At 36.9% G+C, this 27,246-nt stretch overlaps 1 protein-coding gene across 1 annotated transcript in view; it reads right to left on the bottom strand.

The window, feature by feature from the left end:
• The window catches only part of COL25A1 (collagen type XXV alpha 1 chain), a 457,450-nt gene that overhangs the window by 233,619 nt on the left and 196,585 nt on the right, over nt 1-27,246 (bottom strand). The window lies entirely within an intron of this gene.

Raw genomic sequence — 27,246 nt, 5'->3', positions numbered from 1 at the left:
AAGGGGCAAGGACTGCACAGAGCTTAATGCTCAGAAGAAAGGACAGGTAGACAAAATTGTCCAGGTGCACTCTGCCCAGCAGGTTGGGAGCTTTCACAATGTCCAGGTGCTCCAGTTCCCTGGCTGGCTACACAGCTCCAAGGACCCCCTCCGTGATAGGCAGCCTACTGCACCTTTCTCCCAGCTAGCCCCACCGGCCTCGCAAACTGGCAAACCATACCCTGGCATTAAGCCAGCCAGAGGGAAGATCTATCTACAGCAACTACAAATGCAAAGCATAGGAGCTAATACCTGTGTGCTCAGCCCACAGGTTCAGGCAGTAGAGAAAGGCATAGCAGCTGGGAAGCAGGAAACAGCTCTTTCCTCCCCCCAGGCACCAATACCACTCCCCTGCAACCCCCGACATTGCTTCAGAGATTGAGCAGCTCCAGAGTGTAGAGCTTCTGGACACTAGAGGGCAACATACAGAAATATAAAATGCCAAAGGAACCTGGTTCAGAGTAAAATTAATGTAACTCCTGAGAAAGATGACATGGACCTCATGGCTCTTCCTGAAAGGGAGTTCAAAATAAAAATCATTAACATGCTCATGGAGGTATGGAAAGATATTCAAGAACTCAGGAATGAATTAGTCGGAGATCCAATCATTGAAGAGCACAATGAAGGATATTAAAAGCAGATTAGATATGGTGGAGGAAACGACAAATGAAATAGAAACTAGAGAAGAGGAATACAAAGAAGCTGAGGCACAGAGAGAAAAAAGGATCTCTAAGAATGAAAGAATATTGAGAGAACTGTGTGACCAATCCAAATGGAACAATATTCACATTTAGGGGTACCAGAAGAAGAAGAGAGAGAGAAAGGGATACAAAGTGTCTCTGATGAGATAATTGCTGAAAACTTCCCCAATCTGGGGAAGGAGATAGTCTCTCAGGCCATGGAGATGTACAGATCTTCCAACACAAAGGACCCAAGGAAGACAACATCAAGACATACAGTAATTAAAATGGGAAAGATCAAGGATAAGAACAGACTGTTAAAAGTAGCCAGAGGGAGAAATAAGATCACATACAAAGGAAAGCCCATCAGGCTAACATCAGACTTCTCAGCAGAAACCTTACAGGCCAGAAGGGAGTGGTATGATGTATTTAATGCAATGAAGCAGAAGGGCCTGGAGCCAAGATTACGTTATCCAGCAAGATTATCATTTAAATTTGAAGGAGGGATTAAACAATTTCCAGATAAGAAAAAGCTAAGAGAGTTTACCTCCCACAAACCATCTCTACAGTCTGTATTAGAGGGACTGCTAGAGATGGAAGTGTTCCTAAGGTTTAATAGCTGTCACCAGAGGTAATAAAACCACAGTAAAGAAAGTAGAACAGCTAATTACAAAGCAAATGCAAAATTAAATTAACTATCCCCAAAGTCAATCAAGGGACAGACAAATAGTATACAATATGATACCTAATATAAAAAGAATGGAAGAGGAAGAAAAAGGAGAAAAAGAAAAGAACCTTTAGATTGTGTTTATAATAGCATATTAAGTGAGTTAAGTTAGACTCTTAGATAGTAAGGAAGTTAACCTTGAACCTTTGGTAACCACGAATCTAAAGTCTGCAATGGCAATAAGTACATACCTATTGATGATCACCCTAAATGTAAATGGACTGAATGCACCAATCAAAAGACATAGAACCGCTGAATGGATAAAAAAACAAGACCCATCTATATGTTGCCTACAAGAGACTCACTTTAAACCCACAGACATACACAGACTAAAAGTGAAAGGATGGAAAAAGATATTTCATGCAACTAATAGAGAGAGAAAAGCAGGAGTGGCAGTACTTTTATCAGACAAAACAGACTTCAAAACAAAGAAAGTCACAAGAGACAAAGAAGGACATTACATAATGATAACTGGATCAATCCAACAAGAAGATATAACCATTATAAATATCGATGCACACAACACAAGTGCACCTACATATATGAAACAAATACTAACTGAATTAAAAGGGGAAATAGAATGCAATGCATTCATTCTAGGAGACATCAACACTCCACTCACTCTGAAGGACAGATTAACCAGACAGAAAATAAGTAAGGAGACAGAATCACTGAACAACACATTAGAACAGATAGACCTAAGAAACATCTACAGAACATTACACTCAAAAGCAGCAGAATACACATTCTTCTCAAGTACACATGGAACATTTTCAAGAATAGATCATATACTAGGCCACAAAAAGAGCCTCAGTAAATTCAAAAAGATTGAAATTGTACCAACCAGTTTCTCAGACCACAAAGGTATGAAACTAGAAATAAATCATGCAAACAAAGTGAAAAATCCCACAAACACATGGAGGCTTCACAACATGCTCCTAAATGACCAACTCATCAATGACCAAATAAAAACAGAGATCAAGCCATCCATATACAGAGACAAATGACAACAATAATTCAACACTGCAAAAATCTGTGGGACGCATCCAAGGCTGTGCTAAAAGGAAAGTATATTGCAATGCAGGCCTACCTCAAGAAAGAAGAACAATTCCATATAAGCAGTCTAAACTCACAATTAATGAAACTAGGAAAAGAACAACAAATGAGGCCCAAAGTCAGTAGAAGGAGGGACATAATAAAGATTAGAGCAGAAATAAATAAAATTGAAAAGAATAAAACAATAGAAAGAATCAATGAAAGCAAGAGCTGGTTCTTCAAGGAAATAAACAAAGTAGATGAACCCCTAGCCAGACTTATCAAGAAAAAAAGAGAGTCTACACACATAAACAGAATCACAAATGAAAAAGGAAAAATCACTACAGGCACCACAGAAATACAAAGAATTATTGGAGAATACTATGAAAAATTATATGCTAACAAACTGGATAACCTAGAAGAAATGGACAACTTTCTATAAAAATACAACCTTCCAAGGCTGACCAAGGAAGAAACAGAAAATCTGAACAGACCAATTACCAGCAACAAAATTGAACTGGTAATCAAAAAACTACCTAAAAACAAAACCCCTGTACCAGATGGCTTCACCGATGAATTTTATCAAACATTTAGTGAAGACCTAATACCCATCCTCCTTCAAGTTTTCCAAAGAGTAGAAGAAAAGGCAATACTTCCAAACTCATTCTATGAGGCCAGAATAACTCTAACACCAAAACCAGGCAAAGACACCACAAAAAAAGAAAATTACAGACCAATATCCCTGATGAAAACAGATGAGAAAACACTCAACAAAATATTAGCCAACCGAATTCAAAAATACATCAAAAAGATCATCCATCATGCTCAAGTAGGATTTATTCCAGGGATGGAAGGATGGTGCAACATTTGAAAATCCATCAACATCATCCACCACATAAACAAAAAGAAGGACAAAAAGCACATGATCATCTCCATAGATATTGAAAAAGCATTTGACAAAATTTAACATCCATTCATGATAAAAACTCTCAACAAAATGTGTATAGAGGGCAAATACCTCAACATAATAAAGGCCATATATGACAGACACACAGCCAACAACATACTTAACAGCGAGAAGCTGAAAGCTTTTCCTTTAAGATCAGGAACAAGACAAGGATGCCCACTTTCTCCACTTCTATTCAACATAGTACTGGAGGTCCTAGCCACAGCAATCAGACAACACAAAGAAATAAAAGGCATCCAGATTGGCACTTCAAGCTTTACTACAAAGCTACAGTAATCAAGACAATTTGGTACTCGCACAAGAACAGACCCATAGACCAGTGGAACAGACTAGAGAGCCCAGATATAAATCCAACCATATATGGTCAATTAATATATGATAAAGGAGCCATGGACATACAACTGGGAAATGACAGCCTCTTCAACAGTTGGTGTTGGCAAAATTGTACAGCTACATGCAAGCGAATGAAACTGGATTATTGTTTAACCCTGTACACAAAAGTAAACTCAAAATAGATTAATGACTTGAATGTAAGTCATGAAACCATAGAAGACAAACAACATAGGCAAACATCTCCTGAATATAAGCATGAGCAACTTCTTCCTGAACCCATCTCCTCGAGCAAGGGAAACAAAAGTAAAATGAACTCATGGGACTACATCAAACTAAAAATTTTCTGTACAGCAAAGGACACCATCAACAGAATAAAAAGGCATCCTACAGTATGGGAGAATATATTTTTAAATGACATATCCAACAAGGGGTTAATATCCAAAATATATAAAGAACTTATAGGCCTCAACACCCAAAAAGCAAATAACCCAATTAACAAATGGGCAGAGCAAATGAAGAGACACTTCTTCCAAAGAAGAAATTCAGATGGCCAACAGACACATGAAAAGATGCTCCACATCACTAATCATCAGGGAAATGCAAATTAAAACCACAATGAGATATCACCTCCCACCAGTAAGGATGGCCAGCATCAAAAAGACTAAGAACAACAAATGCTGGTGAGAATGCAGTGAAAGAGGAACCCTCCTACACTGCTGGTGGGAATGTAAACTAGTTCAACCATTGTGGAAAGCAAAATGGAGGTTCCTCAATAAACTAAAAATAGAAATACCATTTGATCCAGGAATCCCACTGCTTGGAATTTACCCAAGAATACAACTCCTCAGATTCAAAAAGACATATGCATCCCTATGTTTATTGCAGTGCTTTTTACAATAGCCAAGATATGGAAGCAACCTAAGTGTACATCAGTAGATGAATGGATAAAGAAGATGTGGTACATATACACAATGGAATACTATTTGGCCATAAGAAAGAAACTAGTCCTACAATTTGCAACAACATGGATGGAGCTAGAGGACATTATGCTCAGTGAAATAAGCCAGGTAGAGAAAGACAAATGCTAAATGATTTTCCTCATTTGTGGAGTATAATAATGAAGCAACACTGAAGGAACAAAATAGGAGCAGACTCAAAGACTCCAAGAATGAACTAGTGGTTACCAAAGGAAGGGGTGTGGGACAGCGGGTGGGGAGGAAGGGAGAAGGGGTTTGAGGGGTATTATGTTTAGTACACATGGTGTGGGGGATCATGGGGAGAACAGTGTAGCACAGGGAAGGCACATAGTGGATCTGTGGCATCTTGCTGCACTGATGGACAATGACTGCATTGGGGTATGGGTGGGGACTTGATAATGTGGGTGTATGTAGTAACCACATTGTTTTTTCATGTGAAACCTTCATAAGAGTGTGTGTCAAACATACCTTAATAAAAAGTAAAAATAATAAATAAATAATAAAAAAAGAATGAAAGAAAAGAAATAAACTAAACAGTAGATTCATAGACACTGAGAAGTGACTAGTGGTTACCATGGGCAAGGGGTGAAGTGGGTGGGGAAGGTAAAGGGATATAGGGGTACAAAAATTCCCAATCATAATATAAGCTGGTCGTAGGCATAGTAATACAGTATGAAAAATACAGTCAATGTTTCTATAACATCTTCCTAAGTGGACAAATAGTAACTGCACTAGTTGGGATGAGGATTTAGTAATATGGGTAACTGTTAAGCCACTGTGTTCTATACTTGAAACCAATATAAGATTGTATATCAATGATACTTCAATTAAAAAAAAAAAGATATAAAGTCGTATCCTGTCTGTCCAATAGGAAAAAAAAGGATGAAGTGTTCAAGAAAAGCTTCAGAATTCATAATTGGCTGCATTTGTTTACCTCTTGCTTTCTATTTTAACACACATTTCTAGCTGTGTCGCTTTTTGGAGAGAAGAAACAAGGTGAATAGAAATAAAAGGAAGAAATCAACTTAACAAGGATTAAAGACTTAAACATAAGAATTGAAACTATAAATCCCTAGAACAAAACACAGGGGAAAAACTCCTTGACATCAGTCTTGGCAATGATATTTGGATGATACCAAAAGCACAGGCAAGAAAAGCAAAAAATAAGTGAGATTATATTAAACTGAAAAGGTTTTGCACAGCAAAGGAAACAATCAAAATAAAAATGCAACCTACAGAATGGGAGAAAATATTTGCAAAATATTATTTGATAAAATGTTAATATCCAAAATATATAAAGAGCTTCTACAACTTAAGAGCACAAAAACAAATAACCCAGTTAAAAAAGGGGGAACGGACCTGAAAAGACACTTCTCCAAAGATGACATGGCAAACAGCAAACAGGTACATGAAAAGATGCTCAACATCACCAATCAAAACCACAGTATCACACCTATTAGGATGGCTATTATTAAAAAAAACAATATTACAAGTATTGGCAAGGGTGTGGAGAAAAGAGAACCTCAGTGCACTGTTGGTGGGATATAAATGTGTCCAGCCACTACCGAAAAGAGTATGGAGATTTCTCAAAAATTAAAGCTTGAACTACCATATGATCCAAAAATCTGGCTATTTATCTGAGGGAATTGAAATCAGGTCTTAAAGAGATACCTACATGCCTATATTCATTGCAGCATTATTTACAATAGCCAAATATGGAAACAACCCAAATGTCCATCAATGAATAAATGCAAATGTGGTGTACATGTATAATGGATATTATTCAACCTTAAAAAAGAAGGACAACCTACCATCTCCAATAACACAGACTTAGTGAACATTAAACTGACGGAAATAAGCCAGATACAGAAAGACAAATACCATATGATCTCATTTATATGTTGAGCCTAACATAGTCAAACTTACAGAAGTAGAGGGTAGAACAGTTGTTGCCAGGGGCTGGGAAGAGGAGGAAATGGGGGAAGTGATGGTCAAAGGGTACAAAGTTGCAGTTACACAAGATAAATAAGTTCTGGAGACCTACAGCATAGTGCCTACAGCTACTGATATGTACTGTATATGTGAAATTTGCTGAAATAGTAAATCTTATAACAAGATAATAATAATAATAATAAATAATAATAATAATAACAACAATAATAATAATAAAGGGGGCAAGAGAAAACTTTGGGAAGTAATGGGTATGTCTATAGCCTTGACGATGGTGATAGCTTCACAGATGTATACTTATCCCCAAATACACTGAGTTGATATATTCAATATGTATAGCTTTTTGCATGTCAATTACACATTAATAAACTGGAATTTTAAAAAAGGAACAAAGGGAAGGCTCATGCTCTTTGGAATATTTACTGTTGTTTGAGGTATTTTATGGCATCAATCATTCTACAGCATTTTTGCTGATAAATCCATAAAGCAAATACTCTTATCTAAAGAGTTGCAGAGGCAGAAAACCCCAAGTGTTGAGGCAAAGGAAAGACAAAGAAACTGAGCCTGTGGTCAGAGAGGGAAAGAGAAAGAAGCAGCAGGGAACAGATGGAGACACTCTGTGTGCAGATGCATGCCAGGGTAGGGAGGCCTACAGGAGAAACGTGTGCAAATCTAGGACACTTCTCCACCCCAATGGATCCCAGGAATAGGTCTCCAACAGCTGCAAAAGGCTCTTGGGAGGGAGGAACCTGTCTGGGCACAGAGGAGACGGCGGGTCATTCTTTCTCAACCATGCACCCCCATCCCCCAGCTACTTTCAGAAAATGAAACCAGGTTTACCTTCAGAGCTGCTGGATTAACCTTACAAGTAGGCACAGATTAATTTCAGAGCCTTCCCCAAGTCCTCCCACCTGCTTGCTTGCCTAATGCCTGAAATTCTTTCAACATAGACCAAAGGCTTAAATAGCAAACGCTTGGTAGAAGTAGAATATTAGCTAAAATGTACTTTCTCCATACTCAAAAAATTGTCTGTACCACAACATAAAAAGGAGGTCATACAGCCCAAAGGTTTTCACTATGCATCACACCTGACTACCAGGGTAGCCCAATCTGCCGTACTGAATTGCAGCCACTTACAGTATAAATTCATTGATTACAATGAGTTTATGAATCAATGACTCATATTTCTGCAGATGTAACATTGAAGCCAAGACAGTTGAAATCAACCTGCCCAGAGTCCCGCTTCCCCATTGCAACACCAGCTTCCCCATTGCAAGTTCAGTGCTCTTTGACATACTGCACTGCCTCTCGTTTTGAACTCACCTTCCATAGGCCACAAGACTGGACACAATCAGGGCAAACTTTCCAAACTGCTCCATTTTATCCATGGCCTCCCTTATATTTTTTTAACATGACTACCTAGGCAGATGTATTATTACGTGTTGCAGTGTCGTAGCAGACTGTAAGCACTTGAGGATAAGGATTCTCTTGTTCATCCTTGCATCTCTAGCAACTGGCATGGGGCTCATCAGCCAATGAGCCTTTAAAGGAACACTGCCTATGGATTACTTGATGCATGCCAACATTATTTCCTACCACATTAGTTTTAAAGAAATGACTTCTTTATTTGGGAGATGCATGCCTCAATATATTTTAAATCAACATGTACTCCACTATATGTAATACATCCTTGTTTATTTTAAATATCTTTCTGTGTGTGTTTCGTTTCAAATTTCCTCAAGTTTCTAATCTCTGTGGAATGTTGGTTTACATAACAAAGCTAATCATAATAAATAATAGGTAATCATTTAAGTTTACAATAGCCAAGCTCCACAAACCTCACTAGAGAGTAGTATTATTCATCAGATAAACAATTTTTATTTTAAAAGCAATGATTTCAATATAAAAGTTGTGCAAGAATTTCTCCCTTTTTAAAACAGCACAACAGACATATTAAAAATGTCTCAGGGATTCTATTTTACAAGTTATGATAATAATAAAAATAAAAAATGAATAGTTTGCTAGTAAAAATAGTTCATTACTATTTAAGTTAAAAACAACAAAAATAAAGTTGCTAAAATTTTGTTTTCATACCCGAACTAGGCCAGACCATAATTTTAATAAGGCTATGAATATCTATAATGTACTGGCCCCCTAAGGTTAGTAATTAGAGTTGTTTTGGCAAATTCCTACAGGGAATTTTAAAAATCGAATAAAAATGCCAAGTTATTAAGGTAAGTTTATGAATATTCCTTTAATAAATATGCTTATTTTCTAGTTTTTATGCCAGGAACTTTTTGATAATTTCAAGTAAAACTCATGAAACATAAAGTATGTGCAGATATTGTGTTCAGTTAATGAGGATAAAACAACGTGACTCATGGAAAGTAAAAAAGAACTCCCTACAGTGGCTAATAAATGTGGGCACATTAACTGTGTTACACATTAGGCCACCTAAAGCCAACTGGATGAATTCGTATGTGTGCACTGGAAAAAGCAATACTTCTTTGGGGTTGTAGTCAAACAGTTTAAAAACCACTAGTTTAGAAGAAAATGGGTTGGTCATTCCAGAATATACTTCTCATTAGGAGATTTCTTAAACAGAAAGGCAGGCCCTTCAGGCAAAGTATGTTTTTATCTTTCTCATGAAATACACTGAAAACTGGACTCTTGTTTTATCTATTTCTCTATTTCTCCAATTTAAAATACGGTGGACATTTTAACAATTGCTATTAAAATGTTTTAAATAAATACAAGTAACTTACATCAGAATTGTGGTGAATGTAATTCACAATATTACTTGATCATAAGAATTATTTTTAAATTGGTTGAGTCTCTGTTCCTTGTGGAGAGAGGCCAATAGGCGAAAATTGCCGTCTTAACCATCTTCCCAGTTATCTCAGTGTAAACCCAGTTCCAGCTCGTGCTAGGTTTAAATGAAGCATTTCAAGTTTACCTGTGAATTAATTGATATTTGTAAATTTTATGACTAGAGAAAAATGGCCACATTTATGAGACAATAGGGGACTCTTTGGAGAACATACTGGAAAACACTGCACTTATAAAATAAAAGGGGTTTTTAAACCAAATGGAATGAAACATTTTCTGGGCTTTATGTGGATGCTTTGTTCAAGAAATGGATTTCCAGCAAATGGGGAGTTGTTCTTTATTGCTGTTTTCAATATTTAGATAATAAATATAGTAGAATATTCAACAGAAACTGTCCGAGACTACAAATAGCCTGGTGTTGCAGCTCATTGACTTTAATGAGGTCTGATGTGGCACAGTTGTTATTTCTATCATTCTTCGCCCACATAAAGTGTTTCATTATTATGGTACTAGAATGTTTTACCCCATGATCCTATAGGGGATTTGTCATGACAGCCTTTTCTGTTTCTTCATGCTGGTAAGGGCACTTCAAGATGTCAGAGAGTCGATTTAGGAAATAAGAAAGATGTGCCTGTTTCTTTGTGAGATTATATGCTATATAAAGAGTGGCTTTCATATATACAATAATATATAACATATAATTATATATAATATATAATAAGTGGTTATTATATATATATATACAACATAATATATTAACATTAAAAATGTTTAGTTCCCAAGCTTGTGGAAAACTTTAAATGAGCTCTCTAGATTACATGTTTCTAATGGAATGAAGTGGTAAACAGATCTTTGAAAGATAAAAGAATTTCTTAACTAAGGGAAAAAAACTAAGGTCAATGGTTGAATGTAGTTTGTCTTCTACTCAATAAATTAAATAACTTTGATTCTTAATTTATCAGAGACTGAAACAATCTTCCTTATGGGAAATGGAAAACAAGTGGGCTAATAGGAATCTGGATTTGTTTTCATTAATGATTTTGCAAACAGCTTATGGAGGACTTAAACACAGCAGCACCACATACACCATTATACACATGTATATGTTCCACATTTCTTTCAGCTGGTACTAAATGATTTAGCTTGCCTATTGCCAAAATTAGTCACCAATAGGAAAAATAATCCTAACAGAATTGATCTAACACTAAAAATTAATGATGGAAAACGAGTGAGCAAAAAGTTACAAGGAAACCATCAGAAGAGGAGCAGGAGTACTTCAGAGGGACAGGCAGCATGGAAGTCTGGACTTTGACTTCCTAGACATGGAAGAGGTGACATGCGTGAAGGCAGGAAGGTCCCAAAGCAATGAGAGCAGGAGCGAGAGAACAATGGCTGTCTGTCGAAGTCAGAGAACCCAAAGATGCCACAGCGTCAAGGGGGTAAAATACCGAATGTTAAGATATAATAGAAGGGATGATGACTGTTAACGTTTAAGAGTGCTCATCACCCATCTGGCACTGGGGTGAACGCTCACCATGTACCGTTTCACTTACTTATACTAGTTGAATGATCTCAATGCATTTTAGGAGAGTGATGATATAGAGAGTGTCACATGTCTAGTAAGTGGTGGGTTAGGGATTTATACCCAGACATGCTGACTCCTAAATTCTGAATTCAAAAACTGAAGACTTGCTGGTTTTCTAAGCACACCATGATCACTCTATTTTCTGATACAAACACACAGAGCTGCCATTAAGGCAAAGAGAGGTTTCAAATAAACTTAAAAAGAATATATTCATGAGTATTTCTGAAAGCCTCTATTTACAATTCTCATTTATAGGCTTTTTTTTTTAGTTTCTTATTTTAAAGGTAAAATAATCATGAGAAATTACTAGCCAAAAGTGAAACCTTTATTTTACAAAGCTAAAAGGAACTGCACTCTCTTCATACACTGAAAACACTCCAGGCTAACCTAGGGGAAATGATTAGCATTATTTACATATATGCTCAGTTAATATACTGTTACACATGCATGCCAGTTTTTTTAACTTTATTGATGGTAAGAACACTTAATATGAGATACCCTCTTAACAAAATTTTAAGTGTACAATACAGCATTGTTAACTATAGCATGCACATCAGTTTTAACAAGTCAGTTTTAAGTGTTTAGAATGAGACTAGTAAGAAAATTATTGGTCTTTTAGAAAAGAGGAATAGTGCCTTGTTCACTATTGTGTTCTCAGCACCTGGCACATAAATAAATGTTAGTTAAATGGCTGGTTATTTTTTTAAAACCCAAAATAAGAATAACAGTTTTGTACTATTTCTTCTGGTTAAAAAACAAAAAACAGCTTAGCACAATTTTTGAAATCAGCCATAGAGACATTGTTTAAACCAGACTCTCCAACACACTAGTTCTGTGTCTTTGGTTTAGGATAACCTTGTAGAACCCATTTCTTCATCTACAAAGTATAGATAACATCTATCTCATTTGGTTCTTTTAAGATCTGAATTCTTACTGATCTCTCCCAAATCCATCTGTATACAAGTACAAGGATAATCAGTTTAGTATATTTCATTATTCAATTCCTCTGATCAATACATGATCAATAACTTCAATATAAATATGAGAGGAAGTAGTTACTGGCCCAAGAACAAAGTATTTCTCAACCTCAATTCTCCATGCCTAATATTTGCTAATCCCTGATCTTTCATCATTCTTGTCTTTTCCTTACTTAAGTTTAACTTCAAGAAAATGGAATATAAGAGTGATAATCTCCTCTCCCTTACCAAGTATTTGGCCCATTTTTCTCCTTTGATCTTTTTTTCAAAATATCCATGACTTGATTCAATTGCAATATAAATTCTGCCTTCTTGCACTATCATTACTAGTTTAATAAACATTTTAACAATAAAGTAAAATTCACAATTCTTTTTTTGCCATTATTCTCAGTTTTCTAAATAGGAATAGGAGTGGTATTTCATATTTAAAAACATGGCTTAAGGAGGAGCTGCTATTTGTCCATACAGAAACTAATTTGCTCAATGCTGTGATGTATATGAAACGTCATGCATATGAAAAGTGTCTACAAAAATGTCAAATCAAGACCTTGTTAAACTAACTGAGACAAAATGTAGTGCAGGTTAGGATTACAGTTGGCCTCCTAGAAAAATGCTAATATAGGTGATCTTCACCAGAAATTGAAGTCCCATTTGGCCATTAAAAAAGACACCTGAAATCTCCAAATCACCCCACAGAGTTTCATTGCCTCCTTCAAAATAAACACAGTTGTTTCCTTACAGTTAAACCTCAGATTCATAATGACAGGTAAATTCCCCTAAAATACAAAACCATTACGAGTAGACTTCTATGAAGAATATGTTTTCCCATATGATTTCACAATTCTGGCACTTTACTGCTGCTATATCCATCACATGGCCAGCAAACATTCTCCAGTGAAACTGCAGAAGAGTCAATCCAAAACACACAATAACTTTGGAAATTTAGTTTCTTTTCTATGTTTTCTAGGAACTAATACAAAGTTGTGGGTTTTTTAAAAGGCTTTTATTTTGGTATACACTCTTATGGCTTGAAATAATAATTTTAAAAATACACCAAAATCTTACTGTTTTTTTAATCTATCACCTTTTGTTCTAACCAAGAGGGGAACTTCAAAGAATGCCAAGGTTTGGATGTGTGTCAGAGGCCAATAAGTAATATGTCTAAAGCCTAACTACAAATGCCAATCAACTTTAAAGGACATGAAACACCCCTGATAAAGCAGCCCTGGAGCTCTGGGGAAGTAACTCTCAAGGGTGAAAGTTCATCAGTTACAACTTTAGGTTGTAAGAGAGAGGATAATTTCCACATAGAATCTGAGTTCTTATATTTGCAACTTGCTCTCATGTGAACTTTTCATACAACAGAACAGTTTTGAAGTATGGCATTTTCTTATGATACCAGGTAACATTACAGTGAAAACATTCCAGGGAAATTCTGACTGTAGTAAATGCAGCAGGAACCATGGTGCTCAGAAGTGGCATCGGTACTATGAAATCTGTTCTATGCTCCTTAGTAAAGTGACTCATATTTTTAATGTGCCAATGAGTGGCTTAGTAGGTATCTTTCAAAACACAAAAGATGGTATCTTCAAAAAAAACTGTTGTATAACAGAAGTAAAATAAATTTCTTATACAAAGGTCTTTGTGTAAAATGTTCGATATAATAAATTTCATTTATAGGGATTCTCCATTATCTATATTTGAGTGTGAACCAAGAACGAGGCAATCAGGATCTCGGTTGATTTTGACACCACCCATACTCTATCCACATGCATATTTGGGAATATGTATGGCTTCCTTAGGTCATGCCTCATTAATCATTCTCCCTATTCAGCCTCCTCATTATACAATCATTATTAAAAATTCTTAAGTTCTACTGATCAAAAGTTCTTTATCAAAGTTCTATATCAGTAGAACTTTGAAGCTGGTTAATACTCAGCATGAAAAAGGATTCCTATAAATAAAATAAATCCCCTAGATACCTGGTTGGATTTGATTGTTCTATGAATATTTTATGCTGAGATAAAGGTGGGTTTACTAAACAATTGTTGACTTTTAAATTATTTTAAATCAAAGAATAGACAAAAATGACTTTTGCTATCAATACTAGGTATGTATGATTTCTTCATGCTCTTAGAGAACATCGTTAAGCAGTATGTAGCAGAGTGTTACACTGAATAGTACATTGGTTATAGCGCAGAAGCTCTGAGAAGAGAACTGGGACAGGCTTCTCAGAGAGGTGAAACTTTAGCTTGACTTAAAGAGTAGATAAAAGGAGGATAAGGTAGGATAGAGAGGAAGGCATGAATAAAAGCAGCCAGCCATGGGTGGTCAGCTAACCATGAGACCACCTTCACTGGAAAATGAGTATTTGTTTCAAGTAAGGTGGTTCTAGATAATAGAAGGCCTCAACTGGCAAGAGAAAATGTTAGGAAATAATGACATGAAGAAAGTGGTATTTTGGGAAGACTAACCTGTCAGGAGTTAGCAAAAGATAAGGCAAAAAGTAATAAAGAATATAGTAGCAATGAGGACAAAAATGAGATACTAGAAGTAATTTTGAAAGAACAATCCAACTAGGAGGCTTAATTGGATGTTGGGGATGAACAGGAGAGGTTGAAAGTCAAAGACAGCTCCAAGGATTTATAGAATAAAAGTGGTGGTACTATTTACGTATGTTGGGTAGATTAAACAAAATATCCCTCTATCATTAACACAATAGTCAGATGTCAGCCAAGGGCCTGGAAACAGCATCAGAATATTGACATGATAATATGAATTAGATTCTCTGCAGTCGGAGTTTCTTCTTTCAAGATGTAATGCAATTTATAATTGAACATGTAAACCCCCAAATTTGGAAGGCATTGCTCTTTTATTTGGACATCTATAGCATTCAAGGTCAGTTTTACAGACATAATTACAAAGTTCTGCCCAAGTAAAATATATAATAACTTGATGATGATATTACATAATTTGTAACAAGAAATTGCAAAACTGAGGCCAAACTTTTTAGGGTTATTTATATCTTTCTACTGATTCACTCTAAAACATCTTCTACTATTTCAACTCACATAAAATAATTCAGGATTTCCATCAAGTGGGATACTGTCTTGACTTATCCCTGAAATAAGGAGACAGTAGGATTAGGGGATTAAGAGACCTCCCACGCCTTGTTAACATTAAGTTTTGCACAATCTTAGATCTCTTATCTGTAACATGAAAAGATTTTACTAGAGTTTCTTCCCACAGTAAGCTTCTAAGAGAAATAAAAGATAATAGTTCATTTCCTAATGGCTACACCTGCTCTCTAGCACCTATAAAAGTAGTAACTCTGGGTCCACCAAAGTAGACACAACTGATTTCACATCAAACAGGCCAGCTTATCATTACGTGGATGTAATGATAGCAGCTACAGTCATATTTTTTTCTGTATCAAATCTGGAGGCCCTGCCTTGAGGAGGTTGAAGGTAGAAGAAGAGCGATGATGTATCTAATGCAATGGTTGGGAGATCAGCCAGAACTCACAATTCTTTGGCTTTTCAGAAGAAGTGTGGCAAGAACTAGGTGTGGTAATGAACAAGAGCAGTGTGATCTGCTCTTTCAGTCTCATCCAACCCCTAGGACTGATGGCTGCAGCTGAGAAATTCCACAGGGATTGAGGAGGGGAAGTGCCCAGGGCGTGATGCAGGCACACAAATCCCTCTGGAGCCCTAACCATTCGGCCTGAGTACACAATCATGAAGCACAGTTGTTTGATCTCGCCACAGACTCTGCATCCCCCATGAAGAAACGTTCGGAAGTAGGACTCTTCCATTCAGTCACATCACAAGTTGTAAGAAATCAATAGCCAGTCTTCATCTAGCTTTGTCAATTATAACCTACCCAGAGAAATTCTACATTCCAGAAGAATGTACGGAACTGTCTTCCCTAGTTACCTGACGCACTCAGTTGTCTTTTTGTGCTATAAAATATTGATGCAGTACCCAAATAACATTGAATGGCTTGTAAATACCTTTTTTGTGCTTTATAGATGTGACTGTGTTTAGAGACTAAGTTTCTTCTCAATTTTATTCCTTACTTTTATTCTATAGGGTGAAATAACCAAAAATACCTTATATTAATTTGGAGGAAATCATGCAAAGATAAGTGCTGAACAACCTCTATTTTTATTAAAAGACTACCTCAGTTTGGTCATTAAGCTTGGATTTTTGAGGCAAGATTGACAAGGCCTTCTTTATGAGGACAGATTAAAGTATTCACTGTATGCTAAGGTTTTCATTTCACTGCAGCCACCAATGATGAAATGCAATATGGTCAGATTAAAGGTAGCACATAACTACCCTTTTGTAACAGTAATATCTTTGGTGATTCCACACATGCTATCAGTCATTTAAACCCAGAACCTCAAGCTGAGCAGAGTCCCATCAAAGTCTTTACATGTCCCACCTGCCCTAGGGTGATACACATACATCATCGGAAGCAAAGCTCAGTGACAGCTGCAGCAATGAACTCAATGAATTTTAAAATAGACAGCAATCTAGAATAATAGTGATTGAACTATCTGGACATTCAGTTTTAAATGAATTATAATGCTAAAGATCCACAGTAGATCGGCAGCTGGCACACAACAGCACTACCACCCTGCTGTTAGTTAGCCAGTTTTGAAGGCACCTCTCCCCCAAGCACGTCTCCTCTAAATATCCTGACCTTTCTGGTCTCTTCCTTGAAGCTTCCCCCTCCTCCCCTAGCCCCCAGACTCCACACAAATGGGTACCAAAGGAGGAAGAGCTGGCCCAGCAGGAGATCCATTCCAGCACTGACTCTGGTATCTACTCTGTTGTGTTGGTACCTGCACCACACCACTTCGTCAATACTTTAAAGATCACACTGCCCACCTCCGTCATCACTATTGTAGCACCAAGGCTGTATAGCAATTATCCACGTAGAAGTAGGCTTCCATCTAGGGTACAGCCAATCAGTCTAATTCATTTTGAGCCCTAGTACCTAGAAGAATGATACAGTATTACTAGCTGTTTGGTGAATCTATAAGTAAATGAGCTATAGAAATCAAATTTCATCATGTCACTCTGATAATATAACATCTACAGTTAAAATTATTATCATTCTTGCACAGTATTTGTGATTCTTGTAAGGATTTCCCTATAGACACGTGGCCTTTAAATCTTTCACTTTCACAGAGAGAGAGCAATGATGAACTGAAAATCCCACGAGGTACCTCTTTTTTAAGTTAGTTGTGGTTTTTATCTTACTCCTGCAACTTTCCAGAAAATGTAATGAGACAATCCTACGAGTACAAAAATTTTTTTAACTTTTTTTAAAACCTCTTTCATCTGACTCACTACAGAAATCATCTTTAGAACTTGTGTTCTACAAATGTCCATACTTTTCTAAAGTGTTTAATTCCTGAGCGACTCCATGTACCCCCAGATCTCCCTCCCAGGCTTTAATAGGATAAAACAGTGTAACTTTTTAACTTTCAGGAAAAAAAATGAACATGTTTTTATCTTCACAGTATTTTAGAATTAGAGTCACAGAATCTTTTTAATGCTTTGTTGCCAGACGGGAACCTAAATTTTGTTTCATCACATTGGGGACCTTTTAGGATATCAGGAAGCATAGTGGAAAAATCTCTTTACAGGAAAATATATTCTCCATCTCCTGGTGAATAATTTTTGTTTTCTTTTCCAGGGAGAAGTTTATGTGCTATGTTTAGGCCACACATGAAAGTAATATCTCCCTTATGAGACTGGCTTTGGCTTATGTTGATTTTTTCGAGGCCAAGATTATGGTAATGATTTAAGGAGGGAAAGAAGCAAAATGGAATGGAAGGAAAAGATGGAAGAACAGGGATTAGAGAGGTGAAATTTTTTCCCAACTGAATTCAACACAATTAAAGGATGTCTTAGGAAATTGACAGGCAATTCAGATCCAAAGAAAACACACAAATTATTGGGACAGTGTCTTCAACAGGTAAACAACACTGTAGATTCTTTAGCCTGATGCCCAAAGCAATGTCCCAGTAAATGTCCAACAATCATCTAAAACCAAAAACCTGTCGTCTCAGTTTAGTTCCTATTCTACGAAATACCCAGAGGTCTACTGGGGCACGTGTCATTGCTTTCCGTGGCTCTTCCAAGGCCAGCTGTGCATATCTTCAGTAGCTTGGAAGCTGGCCAGTGCAGTAAAGCCCCATGCTGGACTTGGGTAACTAATCCCTTCTCTTACTGCTTTTTCACAGGTGGGACACCTGCCCTTTTCTTTTATCAAGGTCTTCCTAATGACATATTAAAGGCTCCCCAAACTCAACACAACATTATATTTGAATGAAAAGATAAGAGCAATGAAGAAACACTAGTAATGGGTCAGTAGGATATTTAGTCTAAGGACCTGGTGCACATGCAACAGATTTATCATTTCTGACAGCCAGACTGAAAGGATGGGAAGGAAAGGAGGGAGGAAGGGAAGGAGGAAGGAAGGAAGGAAGGGAGGGAGAAAGGGATTAAGGCACTTTGTACAAAATAAGCACACTTCCTGGGCTCTATGTAAATGAAATACTCATATATAAATATGACTTTATTTTCTTTTCTGGGGGAAAAACAAGAGAACTACGATTGGCTAGGAGATGTGGAAACTGCTGGCTTCTAAGTTTTGGAAAACTATTTTCCATATTTATTTATAAAACAGGCCTAATTCTGCTTAGTTTAAATAACTAAATTTTAAAAGATGCAATTTTTAAAAATAAAAGCAAGATAATTATATAACAAGAAATTTAGAAAATTAAGAAACGCAATAAAAAAAAACCCTCATTTCCCTAACACAACCATGGTCTGACTTTGGTATATTTTCATGACCATATATTTGATATACTTATTGTATATACATAACATTTTTTCTTTTCTTAACCCCACATAATAATCATTTTCCATATTATATCAGTCTTCCTAATCATTATCTCTAACACATTTGGTTAAGTAGATGTTCATTTTAGGGTAAATTACCTAATTCTCGATCCAGTTGAACATTTTGTCACCCACACATCTTGACTACCATTAACAATGTTATGACGAACACCTTGGGTATGTGGTTTGTTATGGTCTGAATGTTTGTATCCTCCTAAATCCATATGTTGAAATCCTAACCCAGAAGGTGGTGGTATTAGGAGGTGGGGCTTTGGGGAGGTGATTGGGTCATGAGGGAGACATCTTTATGAATGGGATTAGTGCCTTTATAAAGAGGCTCCAGACAATTCCCTTCCCCCTTCCACCACTTGAAGACACAGTCAGAAATCAGCATTAGCAGCCCACAGTCCGTAAGAGGGCCTTCACGAGAACCTGACTGTACTGGTGCCAACACCTTGCACGTCCAATATCCAGACTGTGCAATATAAATTTCTCTTATTTATAAGCTACCCATTCTATGGCATTTTGTTATAAGCAACCTGAACAGACTAAGATAGGTGGGTTTCCTTTTTCTTAATAAAAATTATTTCCTTGGAATGGAGTCTCAGAAATATGACTCCTGAGCTGAGGGAGCCAAAGATTCTTTTTGTGAAAACTGACCAGAAATACATGATGGCTCCAGTCTCCGTTATCTATGCCAGTACTGGACAATCTCTTTAATTTTGAAGTTTCTATGTTAATAGATAGAAGATGTTACTTCAATTTAACTCATATTTCTTTTTCTGTTAATTGGGATGAATATTTTCTATTACTTTTTACTAGTTGTACCTCTTCTCATATAAAGTCAATGTATGTCTTTTGTATGGGTGAGTTTTGAGAGCGAGTGAAACAATGACAGTCCATGTGTTATATTCAAAATCAGCGTTTGGGTTTTTATTATCACTGAAGTTTGATTTCCAGTCTAAAGTAAAATACAGTTATTTTACAAGGATCCCTGATTGCTCTTCCTGTTATTATAGGATCAATATGGATCTCTAAAATATGGTGGTTGATAGTGATTTCACCATTTTCATCCTTCCTGAAGTCTGTAAAAGAGACCCACACACAGTCTCAGCTCATAAAACCCCCTGAGGGTTTTCTGTCTTCTCTCTGAAACCTTTTGATTACTCTGAAATGACAAGCACCATGACCACTCCAGATCCCCAATCTCACTGAGATGTCTTATTTCTCAATAATAAATGTTGTAATCAGCACTGTAGCTGCCAAGCTATTCCTTGCCCAGATGTGTTAAATCAGTTACATAAGTTTATCGGGGGCCCACATTAAACTATACTGCTCAGCACCACCCCATTCCAACCCTCAACACAAGCTCCCCTGGCTGAGCAACATGGTATAGAATTTAAGGGCTTCCTATATTTCTCTACTGTGTTTGGACCTGGTACCTGCTATCTAGTTTTATCAGGTTGGAAATTTTTCTGAGAACTGATTTACCCATTATCAATATGTTTCCAGATGGTGTCACTGTGCTGTTATACACACAGTCTGAGTGAGCTATTCCAGAGAACCTCTATTAAATTGCATGCGTGTGTGTGTGTGTGTGTGTGTGTGTGTGTGTGTGTGTGTGTGTGTGTAAGTGTTAAGTGGATGGCAGAAGGAGAAGACTGGTGTAGGAAGGAGAGAAACCAAGGCCTGGGTCTCTTATCTCAGAATAAACACTTTAACTCCTGAACATGATTTATCTTGCTAATCTTTTATTAAAAACCTCTCAAGAGTTTGGAAATTACTCTAGAGATAACCTCAATAATGTAAATCATGAGAACACTGAGATCTGTTAGACCAGAGATTCCATAAGGACAAAACTCATTTTTATCCTTTCATCTGACTCCACCTGGTATGTATTTATTCAAAAGAAAAACACAATGGTGACAAATCTTTAATAGTGTCCTTTGGCATTCTGGCTTCATAATATAGCATTTCACTCTTGATTGCTAGATATTTAAGGTTCAGCTCTGAACCATGACAAAATACATCCCTTGGAATATTGCAGCTTTATCTGATTTTTTTGTGTCGTCTACTGATAATTAGTATTCTTCTACTCATTCTAGCATTAACTTATTTTAAAGATGCCATCATGTCTTTCCTGGTTGTTTTCCATCAAGGCTGACAACACTCAATTGTTTAATATCTTCTCACAGACCATATCTTTAAGCCTTTACTTCCTGCCTGTTCACTCTTCGATTCTACTCATTTTTCAGTACCATTTCTATGACACAATAGCCACAGCTAAACAGAGTAGTTTAATCTACAGAAAGGAAAACTACAACAATATCCTTTTGCCCAGACCCTAATTCTCAAACCCACAAAACAGTAAGATGTAGATTGTCTAAGCAGGGTTGACAGTCAATATTATATGGCTACTTGGACCACTTGTAAAATGAATCAAAGTAGCTCCAGAGAATATGACCAATTCTAGTCCCATCACAACCACACCCCATACACACAGTATCACTGGCTTTCTTTGCTTTGAAGAGGAAATAAGCAACTACTCTTCAAAATTCCTACAGCCACCATGGAAAACAACGCACAAAACAGTGATGTGCCAAGTGGTGCAAAGTTAAACAGGGTTAGCTAATGTGTAAACTCCAAAGTGTTCTCCCAAGTGAATTAAATTGCATCCAAATCTAATTTACAGGCAGGTGGATTCCTTATGATGTGACTTAGTTTAAGTAATGAAATTAACATTATTCTAATTATGAGACTATGATTAAATGATTTACACTACAATAGTGCCATCATTGAGGCATTCAATGGAACCTTCCAGTTCAAGAAAATCATAGATACTTTATTTAAGGAAATGGAACTTGTTAGAGCAAATTTTACTAGAGCAAAGTTACTAGTGTGCCACTCATACTACTTAGGTTCTAGTAAAGCACAGTTTCTTTTTTAATAAGGCTGAAAGGAGCATGCACATAACTTTGAAAACCTAGTGATCCCAACTCATATATTTCTACCTGAAATAGTTTCCCTCAGAAAAAATACTAAAGTAAGGTGAGCTTGTTCTTATGTGTATCCCTAACAAACAGGCCAAAAACAAAATTAGTAATTTTACCAAAAAAAAAAAGGTGATTGAGTTTCTCAATAATAGATACAGATAGGTATCTACAGGCTGGTAACATTCCCTGATGGCAACATCACCTCTCCATTTTCTGATGGTATATGAAAAATATCAATTCAAAATCCAGAAAACACCAACATTTACCAAATTGCTGGTATCTATCATGGCAGTCTCAATAACCCAAACAGAATATCAGTAATAGTCTCATTACTTTGTTCTTTACAATTTAATTTACAAGAGATTTACAGGTACTTTTTATCCTATTGCAATAAAATACTTAATTACCAGACAAGTTGTCTTTATAGACTTTAAAATAGAAAACGTTTTGGAACTAGATGTACATACTAACAAGTAAAGAATGTTATTTCATAAATATGGGACTGAAGTCAACACGTGACCAGAATCACACTGGAAGGGACAATCCTAAGGATTACGTGATCTGAAAAAGAATGACAAAACTGACAGAAGGCAAAAGTAAGTTAAAACCCAATTTTTCATGAATTTGATCTTTTCACATCTTCTGTGTATATTTTACCCTCCACATAATCTGTGCAGACTTAGCCAAATCCACAATCTGCATAATCTTACACTCGCATGAAAGCACATATAAAGACCAAAACATGCTTCCCGAGAATTCTGACAATGTAAAATTTTAAAGTTTAAACCCTCACAACAAATATATCTATATTCTAAGCATTTAGTAGAATTTCCTAGATGGGAGGGTCACATGACTATGATTTTTCAGGAGTTTGAAACTGTGAACAATACCTGCATTGTACTTCCCAATAAAACGGTAACTCTCTCTTTAAGTAGAACTTGCTCTCTTGCTCCACTGTCAGTTTTTATAAATCCTAGAAACTTACTCACTTATTAACCTACTCAGCACTTTTTGAGTGCTTTTTATGTGTCTCACCCTTGGGTTCTGTAGCCTTCTAGTTGAGAAAATGAAACCATTTTGCGTATTAGTTCCTAATAAGAATACCTCTTATGTTAACAGGTAGAGCAAAGGGTCCTGCAATGTTCACTGTTGCTATGTTTCAAGTAAATCAACAGATAAACTATTTGGTACATTGCCACATACAAGTGAAGTTTGCTAAGTGACCATGGGCTAAACAAAAATGGAAAACCAACTCAGGAAGCACTAAAGTCATACAAAGAAAAGATGTTAAAACAATTAATGTTTAGAACAGAAATCTACTAGAGAACAAGCAAGAGATTGAGGAATCAATACATTATATGTGGCAATACTTAAACACAAAGCCAAGGCATTGCTCCAGCAAACATGGGCTAAACTGTCAGCCTGTGGAATTTCTTTCCAGACCTCATTTTCCTAATTCCATTAAAACAACCAGTTTCCCACCTCTTGCCTCTCTCCCCACCTCCCACCAAGGAACAAAAGCAGCCACATTATCTTTAAACAGTTGGCTAACACTGACAGCCACTATTGTGTCTAGCCTCTGAAGATAGACTGAGGGTATTAAATAGCCATAGGCCCACGTTAGAGCCCCACTGAACACCAGCCTCCCTCATCTCAGCCACCGAACAATGGGCAGCCATTGATATATGATGTCAACTGTCTGAAGGGCAAGAATGAAACCATTTTAAAACGGAAACAGACAAAAAGGCAAACTCCCTCAAGCATTTCAAACTGTATCATAATCAATGGTGTTGAAAGCTGTGCTAAAATCAAGTGCCCGAAGGCTAAGTCTGGAGAAGAAGGCAAACTGCAATGTGAGGAAATCATTTATAACTCCGACAAGGGTACTCTCCCCACTCACTGTGTTTTAGGTGGCAGAAATGTTCACATTTACAGTAGTTTGATCGATAGATATTCAACTCTTCGGCCATCACCCACAGAGGGAAATTCTGGGAGGGAGAGAGGATGGACGCGTCTCGCAGCAGTGTGTGGGGGTGGGGATGTTCTTATGTCTTCTTGTATGGCTCTGGAACATCACCATTTCCAGGGGCCGTCCAGGTAACCTCTTGACTTGTTTTGTCTTTTACAAAAAGCACTTTGCTGTGTTTGAGTTTCTCTATTAAACTAATTTTCTGTGGATTTTCCTACACCCTCCAGAACACAAAGAAACACTGGAATAATAGCACCTATAACTTATTTGCTAGAATGATTTGGAAGCTTCTGTTTTGCTTTGCCTTTTAAACAATAATTAGGGACCTCGGTGTTATTTAAAAGTAGCCTCCAGTACTTGTGATTCTCCTTTAGAGCACGTATCACAGTGAGCTTAAATCAGTCACACTGGTTTGCAGGTTTTAGCATTTATTCCCAGATATAACGTTGGAGGTTATCTACTTGTCATATATTGCCAGACACTCTCAAGTCTGTATATTTTAAACTGAATGCATTAAAAGATACAAAACATTTGCATCCTCAGAACCACCAAGCAAGCTTTCCTCACAAAACAAAAGACTAATAAAGCACATTTTTAAAAAGCATTTATTGTAAAGTTGCTTTTCACATCAGATTTGAATCATACATTTACCGAAACAGAGTGGATCAAGATTCAAATGGATTCTGGAAAAAAAGACACCATGTGCCATAAACCCATTCAAATGTGTAAGTAGGCCTAATAACATGCGGAAGTGAATGTGAAATGTGAAAGTCCGCAGGGAAAAAAAACAAGAAGAATCATGGGACAGGAGCGCAGTGCGGACTCAGGTGATGGAAGAGGAAGCCCTAGAGTGCTTACATCGCTGTAAAGGACCTGCAGCTCAGCTTCACAGATCGCCGCATGGGGAACCCTCTGCCAAAACCCTGGGGGTATTCTTCCTACCTGCCCTTGTCATAAATCCTGAACGTTCCCCTGGTGTGTTCGCAGCTGCAGCATGCTGGCTCCCAGGGACAGTTCTCAAGGCAAATGTTGCGGGAAGAGCAGCCTACAGAGCTTTTGAAACCTGATTTTTGTTTCTGCTCACTCCATGGCACACCAAACACAAAAAGCAAGAAGGGAAACATGCTTGTTTTCACTGGCAAGTGTACAGAGCCTCGTGGTCAGACAAATCCTATAATTTCTGCTGATGGTCCTGGAAACAGATTGATGATCTAGGTTACTATGTTTCTGGGGTTTTTTTCCCCAGAAGGTGAATGAAAGAATGGTGTTAAATAAGACAGACTACTCTGAAATATAGTTTCATAGTAATCCCAAGACTCAGATTGAACTAAAGCAAAGCTCTACAATCTTTCAGGTGGATTTTCTTCAATCTAAGATTTTCATTTGTTTTCATTTGTTCTTGGTGTCCAGACAGATTCCCTCGCTAGTCAGTTGAATGCTCTCATTGTTCTGCTGAAGAATATTCTCCATTATTCACTATTAATCCATTTTAAATGTAAAGGAGGGTGTATAATACAGTTGAAAATGTTCTTTATAATTATTTGGGCAATCTTCTCGGGTTGATTCAGACATTCATTCATTCAACAAAAACAAAAAATGTTGGCACTAACTGGGCTGGGTGCTGTGCTACACCCTGGGATGGAAAGCTGCAAACTGACACCACTTCATGTATGTCCCATATTTTTCCACTGGAGGATTCCAACATGTGGAAGGAGACATACAAACAACTAAGATTATAAGATGATGATAAGAGACATAAAAAATTCAAGTCCAGAGAGCCAAAAAGTACACACAGTAAAAGGAATCAATCCTGTCTCATTGGGGCAGTGGATGGGAAAAGTCTGCTTCTGATCACAAAAAATAAGACAACGTATTTTATTTTAGAGCACACTATTTCTGCATGTTGGAACTGTCACACTAATTTTTGTGTCACAATTTTCCTAAAAAGTCTTATTTTATATTTCCAAGAGTTGACAAGAATTAAAGCTAGTAGTTTTGAGAAAACTTTACCACATCTACTGAAATAACTAGAGACAACAGGGGCGATGTGGAATAGGTATCAAAATGGAATTTAAACTCAGATCACAGAAGGGAAAGAAGAGAGAAGTGAGTCAAATGGCTTTCTCTCTGGTCAAAAGAGAGCTGTTTACACTCACAGCAGGTGGGTGCTTGCTTTACTCCAGAAAAATGTATGGTTCCAGCTTCTGTTTGTACATTATCATCACAAAATTGTGGTGTCACTATTGTGTTCATCACCACCACCAAGCCAACAACTCACACACACAGCACAAGCCACTCTGCCGAGAGCTGTGCTATTACAAATACCAACTCACTCAACCTCTCCCTCAACTTTCTGTGATAAGTACTATTGTTATTCTCATTTTACAGATAAGAAAACTGAGGCATGGGGGAGTTAAGTAACTTCTTAACTACATAGTAAGTAGTAGAGCCAGGAAATGAAACCAGCCAGTCTAGCTCCAGTCTTGTTTCTTAATCACTAGATTAAACTGTTTCTATGTATAATTTTATACATACCACACAATAAGAGTTCGCCTTAATAGGAAAAAAGTTAGGTTTATATACAAGAAGCAAGAAACCAATCACCTCTGGGGCTCTGTATGTCTGTGCTACACTGCAAAAACTGATGAGTTCTTTTCTAAAAACTCTTCTGTTTTTTCCCACCTAAGTAAATCCAAATTATTAGGAGTAATTTTTAAATGTTATTCATTAAATTTAAGGACAGTGATGAGCAGCCATATTTCTAATATAATTACCAAAAGATGTTAAACCCAGCATTCTAGTTGAGTTTCCTATGGGATTCCTATATGTTTTATGCCCATTAGACATCTCAGACTCTGCCCCTGTGTATTACTATTCTTTCACAACTAGACTACAGTTAGATATTTATCTCTTAAGTTTTACAAGTATTTCCTAAATATATCCCTTCCTTCTCATCCTCAATGAAAGTACTTTCTTTGCAGCTTTCATCTCTTACTGAATTACTGCAATCAACTCCCTTAAATTACTAAGCTCCTACTGTGTGCTACTCACTGATTTAGAAGCATAATATATTTATCTCACTTAAGCTCCATACAGGTTCTGAGTCGAGTAGAAGTATCCACCCTGAAGAGGTAGGAAAAGTGTCAGAGAGATTAAGTAATTTGCCCAAGGTCACTCTACTGGTGAGGAAGAAAGCTGAAGGAACTCAAAACCATTTCATGTGTGTTCCGTATTTTCCCAGGATACTGTCTAAAGTTACTGTGTA

This window comes from Manis javanica, chromosome 5 (genome assembly GCF_040802235.1).
Source record: "Manis javanica isolate MJ-LG chromosome 5, MJ_LKY, whole genome shotgun sequence".
Taxonomy (NCBI): domain Eukaryota; kingdom Metazoa; phylum Chordata; class Mammalia; order Pholidota; family Manidae; genus Manis; species Manis javanica.
The sequence above is the reverse complement of the archived record's forward strand: the minus strand, read 5'-3'. Positions and strand labels throughout refer to the sequence as shown.